We start from the raw sequence: 10126 nt of genomic DNA, 5'->3' as shown, positions 1-10126 counted from the left end.
CAAACAGGGCAATGTCATCAGCAATATGGATAAGATAGTTGAATTAGCCGAAGAATTTTACACAAATCTATACAGGAGCGAATGTAATCATCAAGTTACTGAGAGAGGCAGTCGAGCACAGCAATGGGACATCCTGCCAGTAACGAAGGAGGAAGTAAAGAAAGCCTTAGGAGCAATGCAAAGAGGGAAAGCAGCTGGTGAGGATCAGGTAACAGCAGATTTGTTGAAGGACGGAGGAGAGATTGTGCTACAAAAACTAGCCACCCTGTATACGCAATGCCTTGTGACCTCGAGAGTACCAGAAGCTTGGAAGAACGCTAACATTATCTTAATTCATAAGAAAGGAGACGTCAAGGACTTGAAGAATTACAGACCAATCAGCTTATTGTCCGTTGCCTACAAGGTATTTACTAAGGTAATCGCTAATAGAGTCAGGACAACCTTGGACTTTAGTCAACCAAATGATCAGGCAGGCTTTCGTAAAGGATACTCGACAATAGACCACATTCACACTATCAATCAGGTGATAGAGAAATGCGCAGAATATAACCAACCCCTATATATAGCCTTCATTGATTACGAGAAAGCATTTGACTCAGTGGAAACCTCAGCTGTCATGCAGGCATTGCGGAATCAGGGTGTGGAAGAGTGTTATGTGAAAATATTGGAAGATATTTATAACGATTGCACAGCTAGTATAGTTCTCCATAAAGTCAGCAATAAAATTCCAATACGGAAAGGTGTCAGGCAGGGAGACACGATCTCGCCAATGCTTTTCACTGCCTGCTTACAGGAGGTATTCCGGGGACTGGAATGGGAAGAGTTGGGGATAAGAGTTAATGGAGAATACCTGAGTAATTTGCGATTCGCTGATGACATTGCCTTGCTAAGCCACTCAGGACAAGAACTGCAAAGCATGATCAACCAGTTAGACAGGCAGAGCAGAACGGTGGGGCTAAGAATTAACATGCAGAAAACCAAAGTAATGTTCAACAGCCTAGCAAGGGAACAGCAGTTCGCAATTGGTACCGAGATGCTGGAAGTAGTAAGAGAATATGTCTACTTAGGGCAGATAGTGACCGCAGATCCGGATCATGAGAGGGAAATAACTAGAAGAATAAGAATGGGGTGGAGCGCATATGGCAGGTTCTCTCAGATCATGAATGGTAGCTTACCAATATCCCTGAAGAGAAAAGTATACAACAGCTGTATCCTACCGGTACTCACCTATGGGGCAGAAACGTGGAGGCTAACAAAGAGGGTTCAGCTTAAGTTAAGAACAACGCAGCGAGTTATGGAAAGGAAAATGATAGGTGTAACGTTAAGAGATCGGAAGAGGGCGGAGTGGGTGAGGGAACAAACGCGGGTTAATGACATCTTAGTTGAAATCAAGAAGAAGAAATGGGCTTGGGCAGGGCATGTAATGCGAAGGCAAGATAACCGCTGGTCCTTAAGGGTAACGGAGTGGATTCCAAGAGAAAGCAAACGTAGCAGGGGACGGCAGAAAGTTAGGTGGGCGGATGAGATTAAGAAGTTTGCGGGGATACAGTGGCGGCAACTGACAAAGGACAGGGTTAATTGGAGAGACATGGGAGAGGCCTTTGCCCTGCAGTGGGTGTAGTCAGGCTGATGATGATGATGATGATGATGAATGCTCTATGTTTCATTATCCCTGCGTCTCTTCGTCCTTTTGCCCTAAGAGCCTGTTCATGCTTTTCCGTGTATATCTGCCCTTCGTTTAGCCATATCCCGAGGTATTTGTATTCGGCCACTTTGGGTATTTCGTGGCCTTGTATTGTAAGCACCTGATCAGTTGTATCGTTAAAAATCCTCACACCTGATTTAGTTGCGCTAAAACTGAATCCTAGAGCGTCTCCTTCGTCTCCACAGCAATTAACCAAAGTTTGTAAATCTTCCTCGCTATCTGCTAACAGTACAATATCGTCCGCATACATTAAACCCGGGAGTCGCTGCTCAACTACATTTCCGCCTAATCTGTACGATAGATTATAACCCAGATTACTTTCTTCTAGCCTTCTTTCCATATTTATCACGTAAAGCATGAACAGCAGCGGTGATAGAGGGCAACCTTGCCTTAATCCTTTGTGCACCCCTACAGTTGTGGTACTTTTTTTCCCTTCCCATGTAATTTCAACTTCATTATCTCGGTAGATTTCCTGTAGAAAATCAATTACCTCATCACCAATACCTAAATCTTTCAATATGCTCCACAGGAGTTCCCTGTTCACGTTATCGTATGCACCGCTTATGTCTAGAAAGGCTATAAACAGAGGTCTATTTTCCGCCTTAGCTATTTCTATGCATTGGGTAAGCACGAACAGGCTATCATCTAACCGCCTACCCCTTCTGAACCCATTCTGAAGTTCGCCGAGTATCGTATTCCCTTCTACCCATGACTGCATTTTTAATTTCACCGCCTGCATTGCCAGCCTGTACATAACAGATGTTATCGTAATCGGACGGAAGGATTTTATGTTCATCTTATCTCCTTTCCCTTTATAAATCAAATTCATTTTACTCTGTCTCCAGCTGTGCGGAATTTGCTGATTTGTTATGACTGCCTCCAATGCTTTTATCAGCGCGTCCTTGCTTCTTGGGCCAAGTTCATTAATCAGCTTAATTGGAATTTCGTCTATCCCTGCGGATGTGGTTTTAGGAATATTCGCTTCCGCCTTTTCCCAGTTAAGACTAGTCAGTTCTAAGCTGTTCTCTTTTGTGCTGTCCTGTGTTGCCGCCTCACTTGGGGAGATTACCCCATTGGCGTCGCTAAAAGACGCAGCTATAAATGACGTAATGTAGTCCACAGCAACGTCTCCCTCCAAACATTTTCCCTCAGCATCTATAATCTGTTCCTGCTTTCTTTGATTTGTTTTTCCCAACCAGCTTATATGGTTCCAGAATTTTCTTGGCCCCCCTTTATTTGCCTCGCGAACTTCAGCCAGCCATTTATCAGAGGACTGCTTTATTTTAGCCTGGACTAGGACCTGAACTTGCTGTTTCTTTTGTCGATAAGATTCCCATTTTTTTCCTATTTCCTCTACAGATAACTGCGCCCTCTTTGCTTCTCTGTGTTCCCTTGAAGCCACCCGTCGTTGTTCGATGGCCTCCTTAATTTCCATATTCCACCAGCTTCGTGGCTTCCTCTTTCCTCTCCAGCGGTTAACTCCTTTCACTTGTTTCATTTTTGTAGCGATGAGCAGTTCCAACTGATTATAATCCCAATTTTCCATGTGGCGTTTCTCAATTATTTCTTCTATATCGGCTGATATTAGCGCTATTTGTTCATCATTTAATTTTGCGTTGTCTTTTGGACTTCGTTGCATTTCTCTTTTGACTAGGGCTCCCAACTGTAGACTAATACGTTTATGATCACTTCCTAGGCTGTCCTTCCCCTCTTCGTCTATTTCCATTATTGCGAGCTTGCTATAGATGCCCTGCTATAGGGGCCCCGGGTGCGTAGCGCCATCTGTCAGCGTTCGAGAGAAGCGCAGGGAGCGGCGAACAAATCCTGGTCGCGCCGCCGAGCGCAGTGTCAACACCTAAATATATTCTTACACCGTGGTGACAACACTCGGCCCGCCTTCAACGTCTCCGTTGTCCACTTGTAAAGCGTTCGCTCGCTCACCTGCGTGAGTTTTGCCGTCCTCTTGATGAGCGCATTTGTACTCGAACTGCCCCCGCACTCGATGCGAAGCGCTTCAAGAACATTTAAAGCCACCTGCTTCGCCTGCTTGGGGAAACAGCGCACTGTCGGTGTAGAGCACACAGGAGACACAACAGACTCGACCGACGCCATGTTGGAAAGTGGCGACGCATCACTACCTCGCAGCAGGTCTCCGGAGAGCTGTGTCCGTACGGGCTTTGTCTGGTAATATCACCAGTAATTGAAACACTCTCTACCATTTAAACATACCTGTCCAAACCATGTTTTAAGTTGCAATGCTTATTGTTTTGATTAATAGTCATACACTCCTCAAATATTCGAGGGACTATTTTCTGTGTTTCTGCAGTCCTGATTGGACGAGAGAGCTCTACCTTCCGTAGTGCTGCAAACATCTTGTGAGACGAAGTTGTGCCAGCAGCAGCGGGGTGCTGCCTTCGCTCTCCACAATTTTACTAGACCATTGGCTCTCCCTTTGTTAGCACGTGGCGCAGTCCACTAACGTACGCAGAAGGGAGCTTTCCTGAAGTCTTATTCATCGCCGCCTTTGTAAGCCGGATGTGCCATGACTCCACATGTCGCCTCTTGAATAGGTTTGGCTCCACGGCCAAGACGCTCACCTCCTCGAAGGCTATTGGGTGGTCGGCGCGCTCGCAGTGTTCGGCGAGGCGGCGATGAATAGGACTCCAGGAACGCTCCCCTCTGCATATGTTAGTGGACTGCGTCACGTGCTAACAAAGGGAGAGCGAAGGCAGCAACCCGCTGCATGCTACTGGCACACTTTAGTCACCCCTGAAGAAGGGAACGAGTTGGTCCCGAAACGTAGTAGTAGTAGTAGTAGTAGTGGCTATTTATTGACATTTGATATGGAAGGTAAAAGAATGTTTGCTGCCCCGGCATCTGCTATCGCGACTGGAAGCACCTGAGCTGGGGCAGCGAAATAAAGAATAGCAGGCAGAGAGTAGGAGTGAAAGAAAAGGGGTGAGGGGACAGTAGAAAGGACAGGGGTACACTTTCAAAGAATCTATTTACATATCTACAAGGTAAACATATACATATATACAGGTCGCACGCGCGTGAAGATCTGGGAGATCACTGTTCAATCACACGCGCACGACACGAAGCACGAAAACAGCTGGAGTGGGGGCGTCCAGCTGTTCATCGTCCGAGGTAGCACACGCGGAGCGTACCGAAACGTTGGGCAAAATTAAAATATTAGTTGGCGTCAGTTTTCTCTCACTATCTCAAGAACCTAACCAGACGGACTTCCGTCGAAGATGTTTTCATTGAAATCGCGTCGCTGACGTTCGCTACCTAGCTTCACAGAGCATTTACGGAGCCCTGTCTACTCAGTTGTGTGTCGCCCCGTTGCGTTATCGTCCCCAAGCTTTCTCGTGATGCACGGTCCTGAGCACTGAAGCCAAATTATACCATCAGTGGCTGTAAATTTAAGAAAGAATAGGTGCAAAACGTTCACCCAGCCGACTTTGCAGTGACCACTTTACCGAATATGTTTCGATCGAACCAGAGCGAAGGCGCGGATCGTGGTTAATGAATGCAGCGCGACAAAAGCGAGGGCAAACGAAGAAGTTGACAGGACAGACGCGCTGTGCATCTCTGAATATATGAAGATAAACAGCCAGAAAATTGTTTTTCGTGCTTCTTGTAGGTGCAGCTGAACAATCGTGGCTGTGTTATGGAGTTAGGCTAAAAAGCACGTCTGGAAGGTAAATAACGTCCTAAAGCGATAAACAACACCCGCCATCGATGAGACGAGACATCGGCTGCCTGCAACTCGAAACTGAAAACATACAGCAGCTGTACAACGGGCGACTCTTCGAGGGATGCGTGTCAGGATTTCCGCCATCGTTGGCTTCGCGATCGGCCAAAGTCTGCTTCTCAGAGGTGAGTATTTGAGCTAAAAAATCTCGGTCTCACCTCAACTTCAAAAAATATTTGTCGACCTCACTCAACCTCATCAGATGAGGTATCCTCAGACGCCCCAACCTCACTTTACCGGGGCCCGCTAGCGATCTCACTCAACCCCACCTGAAGTGAAATTTTAAGGTTGAAGTCGGGTACTCGACCTCAAGAAAACAAAAAATCCCGAAAAAACGGCTAACAAGCTTTTGAGTTAAAACTAATTCAGAGAATCTTGTGAGACAGGAAAGCCGAAATGATGACGGTACCATTATAATCACCAGTATAACAATATATGGTACTTAGCAAAGTGTAATTATTCAATATGGGATATACAATTAAAACTAATTCAGAGAATCTTGTGAGACAGGAAAGCCGAAATGATGACGGTACCATTATAATGAGTAGTTATAACAATATATGGTAGCAGAGTGTAATTATTTAATATGGGGTATACAAATATCCCAAGTGCTGTGCGATGTCAGTGCACGTTAATATGGGATATACAATTAAAACTAATTCAGAGAATCTTATTGTGAGACAGGAAAGCCGAAATGATGACGGTACCATTATAATGAGTAGTTATAACAATATATGGTAGCAGAGTGTAATTATTTAATATGGGGTATACAAATATCCCAAGTGCTGTGCGATGTCAGTGCACGTGAAAGGTCCCCAGGTGGTCGAAATTATTCCGGAGGCCTCCACTACGGTACCTCTTTCTCTATTTCTTCTTTCACTCCCACCTTCCTCCCTTTTCTTACGGCGCGGTTCAGGTGTCCACCGAGATATGTGAGACAGATACTGCGCCATTTCCTTTCATCAAAAACCAATTTACCAATTTATATATACAAATATTATTAATGTGCATGCGACACAAAAAGCTGATAATCAGGAATGACTGATTACAGAATTTATTTACTATTTTCGCGTCTATAGGACATGCAACTTTTGTGGCTGCTTGAGGGCTTCGTGTATACACTTCGGCCAGTCATGCAGCACCCGCTGCTTTAACACCTTGTGGGCCGGGGTGCCCCATACACTGTGCCCCATACACTAAGCTTATCGGCTTTAATATTCGGCGAACTGCTTCGCATATACTTACTTGTTCGTATTGGACTCGCCTGCCTCCATTGCTCTCATCCACGCATGAGCCGGCAGTCGACAAACACAGACCTACCCTATCGACTAGAAATAGGGGGAGGTATATATATACGCGATACTCTTCTTAGACTTTAGAATAACTAGCGAATGTAACGAAATTGGTTACAGATGCACTTTCCAATGTGAGTGCTGTGCACACTCATAATGTAATGGGTAAAAATATACATTTACAAAAGGGAATTGCAGATATACCGGGTGTTTCAGCGGAAACTTTCAAAGATCGTCTTCAGTGGTAGCTGGTTAAACAATTTTCAATAATTAACTTCTTAACTAGCCGATTTAGGCGCCTAGTTGCAATTAGAGATTTGTAGCCTGTCTTTAGTAATAGCCATATCAGTATTTAGCAATTAGAAAACTCAATTACCCTTGGCGCTGTGGCTCGACAAAATTTGTCGACTAGTTACATGCACTGGACGGGTTGCTTTGCCTGCATGCTTTCGAAAGCCCATGTATTTTCGCACGATGCAGCCAGATTTTGTCGAGTCACAGCGACGAGGGTAATCGGGTTTTTGAAATTCTAAAGGTTGATATGGCTATTACCAACAACTGGCTACAAATCTCTAATTTCAACTAGGCGCCTAACTCTGCAAGTTAAAAAGTTAATTGTTAAAAATGAGCTAACCAGCTCACTATTTAAGACAATGCACCACTTTTCTGGTGCCCGCCAACACTGGTAACACTGTGGCGCAAAAGCTTTACCCCAAAAAGCCTATTTATGAAATTTTTTAAAAGTACTTTAAAAAATGTTTATAAAATTTTTATGAAACTTTTTTGTTATTCGAGATTTGTGCCGCCTCGCTTAAAAAGCGGCAAAAGTTCACGATAAAGCGATTATCATGAGTCCACTTGCGATAGTCGTCTGCAACGTCCCATCGCAGGCCAACCTTTCTTAGGAAGCTTCGTCTCACGGAAGCTGTAGGCGGGCAAGTCCAAGTGCTTTTCGTCACACTGGTCGGGCGCGGCACCACAATGGGGACACTTGTCAGTCACTTCGTAACGTTCGTCACGCCACCGGTGACGCACAGAAGGAGTCAGAGCCGCTCCTGCCCGAATCCGGCGCACAGATACCTCCTCCTCCCGAGTGAGACTCCGGGGGAGAGGGTACGAACACGGAAGAATTAGAGAGCGTGTTCGCTGACACAAAGGCTGTTTCTCGGAAACATGGGACAGGAACGGATCTGGGGGAAGAGGGGAAGGTGGCGAGATGTCTGATGAGTCAAGGTGTGTCATTGCATCCACATGAATAGTATGCGGATCCTTGGCATGGCCACGAATCCAATGCATACGCACAGGACAGGGGTATTTTGTGCAAAGTTGGTGAATGGATTGTGTAACTTGGAATGTGCGCCGGACAGCCTTAAGCTGCTTAAGGGCGGCAAGGGAGTCGGTGTAAATGTGAACAATATCGAAAGTGGGTACGAGTGGAAGGGAGGCAGTGGCATTGTGTATCGCTTGAAGCTCCAAGGCAGGGGGGGGGGGGGGGGGGGGGCAAGTATAGCGCGGGAGTTAAGATGAGGATGGGAGGGACTGTAAACTGCGGTAACTCCCTGCAGTGCTGTGTGTGATGCATCAGTGTATATTATGCACCCTGAAGGAATATGCGCGGTTGATATCGGCGTCGAAGCAGATTTACAGCAAGAGACAGCCAAGGAGCCATACAACAAGGGATGATGATGATGTCCTCAGGCTTAATGGGCCAGAGCCCACATAGTTTCTTACTATTACCTAGAGGGAAAGCTGGCAGCCCGTCTATGGGAGTTTGCATGGCGACCCCTCGAGACCACTTCAGCCACCATGGGCGCTCAAAGCATCATGGGGCGGTGAGCTACTTGTTGCGGAACTGCAACTTTTGGCCAAAAAATAATAGAAAAATAAAGCTGTTTGATAACTACAAACGTCCTAATATTCAATATCTTGTCTAATGATTGCAACAAACGAGCAGAAAAGCATTTAAGTGCAAAGTTTGCCCAAAATAAAAGACGACTCGCTCTCCTATTGGCCAAGTAGTGAACACTATAAAAACTAATATTTCGTAATTAACAGGCGCGTTTTTAAAAGGAAAGATGTTTTCAAAAAAAATTTAGTTGCTTAAATACTTCAAAAGGTTTTTTAATGGCATTTTAGAAAAGTGAAACCGTTTATTGGCGTTGTGTGTTGTTGCGGTTTCACTACTATGGTTTTTGCACACTGCATTCGCGCGAAAGTCGTCTGCGTACACACAAACAGCGTTTTCGGAATGAAACGTGTTAGTAGTGTCACTATGTATTCCCGAAAAACTACGACTGTTCCGCAGCAAGTAGCTCACCGCCCCATGATGCTTTGGGCGTCCATGGTGGCTGAAGTGCAGCGCCGCCAGCTTTCCCTCTAGGTAATAGTAAGAAACTCTATGCCAGAGCCCAAACACACTTCGTCCACCACAAACAAGTACCATACTTCTTCTTTGTCCAAGCCTATGGCCGTAACATAATTCCCGCGGGCAAAAGCACCGTCCCGCTGCTAAGGAGAAGACGTATCAGGGGCGTGGTACGATTTAAGCCGAGCCACATGAACGACATCAGTCATAGATTGATTGACTGAAACAACTTTTATTTCCATCAGAAAAAGGGCGCCTCCCTCCCTGCCCCCCGCAAGCAGGCCTGGGAACAGGGGGAGCCGTGCGCTCGCGGATTAGAGGTGACCACCTTTGTCAAGCGCAATACAGCGGCGACAGAACACGATTTAAAACCGAGAGATATCGAGAACACATTCCTCGAGATATTACCGAGCAGAAATAAGGACCCCAGCCTATTCCTTCCTAACATTTATAGCTCACCCAAGCAAAAGAAAATTAGATTTATGGCCCTGTTGGGTAAAGCCATCAAGGCTGCCGGGAATAATCCCCTGCTGAAGAAAAGAACATATAATGATGACCAACTTAGAAAACAAAATTCGCGCACTCAAAAAAGAAGAGAACAACAGCGCGCCGCATTAAATGTCAGAATAGAAGGCTTGAAACAGCGACTCGGCAGCACAGCGCCTGCACGTAATCATCTCCATTGAAACATCTTGACTGCAAAAGAAAATAAAGGAAAAGGAAATAGCTATCATCTCATTATACATATTTACACTTGTGCATTTTTTTACCGCTATACTGATTATGTATATGACGCTGGTACGTTCGTCCCGTACTGCGGTGTTTCGACGTTGTCATTGTTCGGGGTAGCATGTGAATTTCCGAACAGCAAGATGAACAAGATACCAAAGAGCGGTTATTCGGGCGGACATAAAAGTGAAATTATATTTGCATTTACTTGCATTACGTAACGGGAGTATACAGAAGCGGTGTGCGATTAGAAAGGGAAGACACCGATCAAAATCTCC

This window comes from Amblyomma mixtum, chromosome 7 (genome assembly GCF_055824585.1).
Source record: "Amblyomma mixtum isolate Tamu chromosome 7, ASM5582458v1, whole genome shotgun sequence".
In the NCBI taxonomy this organism is placed as follows: Eukaryota; Metazoa; Arthropoda; class Arachnida; order Ixodida; family Ixodidae; genus Amblyomma; species Amblyomma mixtum.
This window is presented reverse-complemented; position numbering follows the sequence as displayed.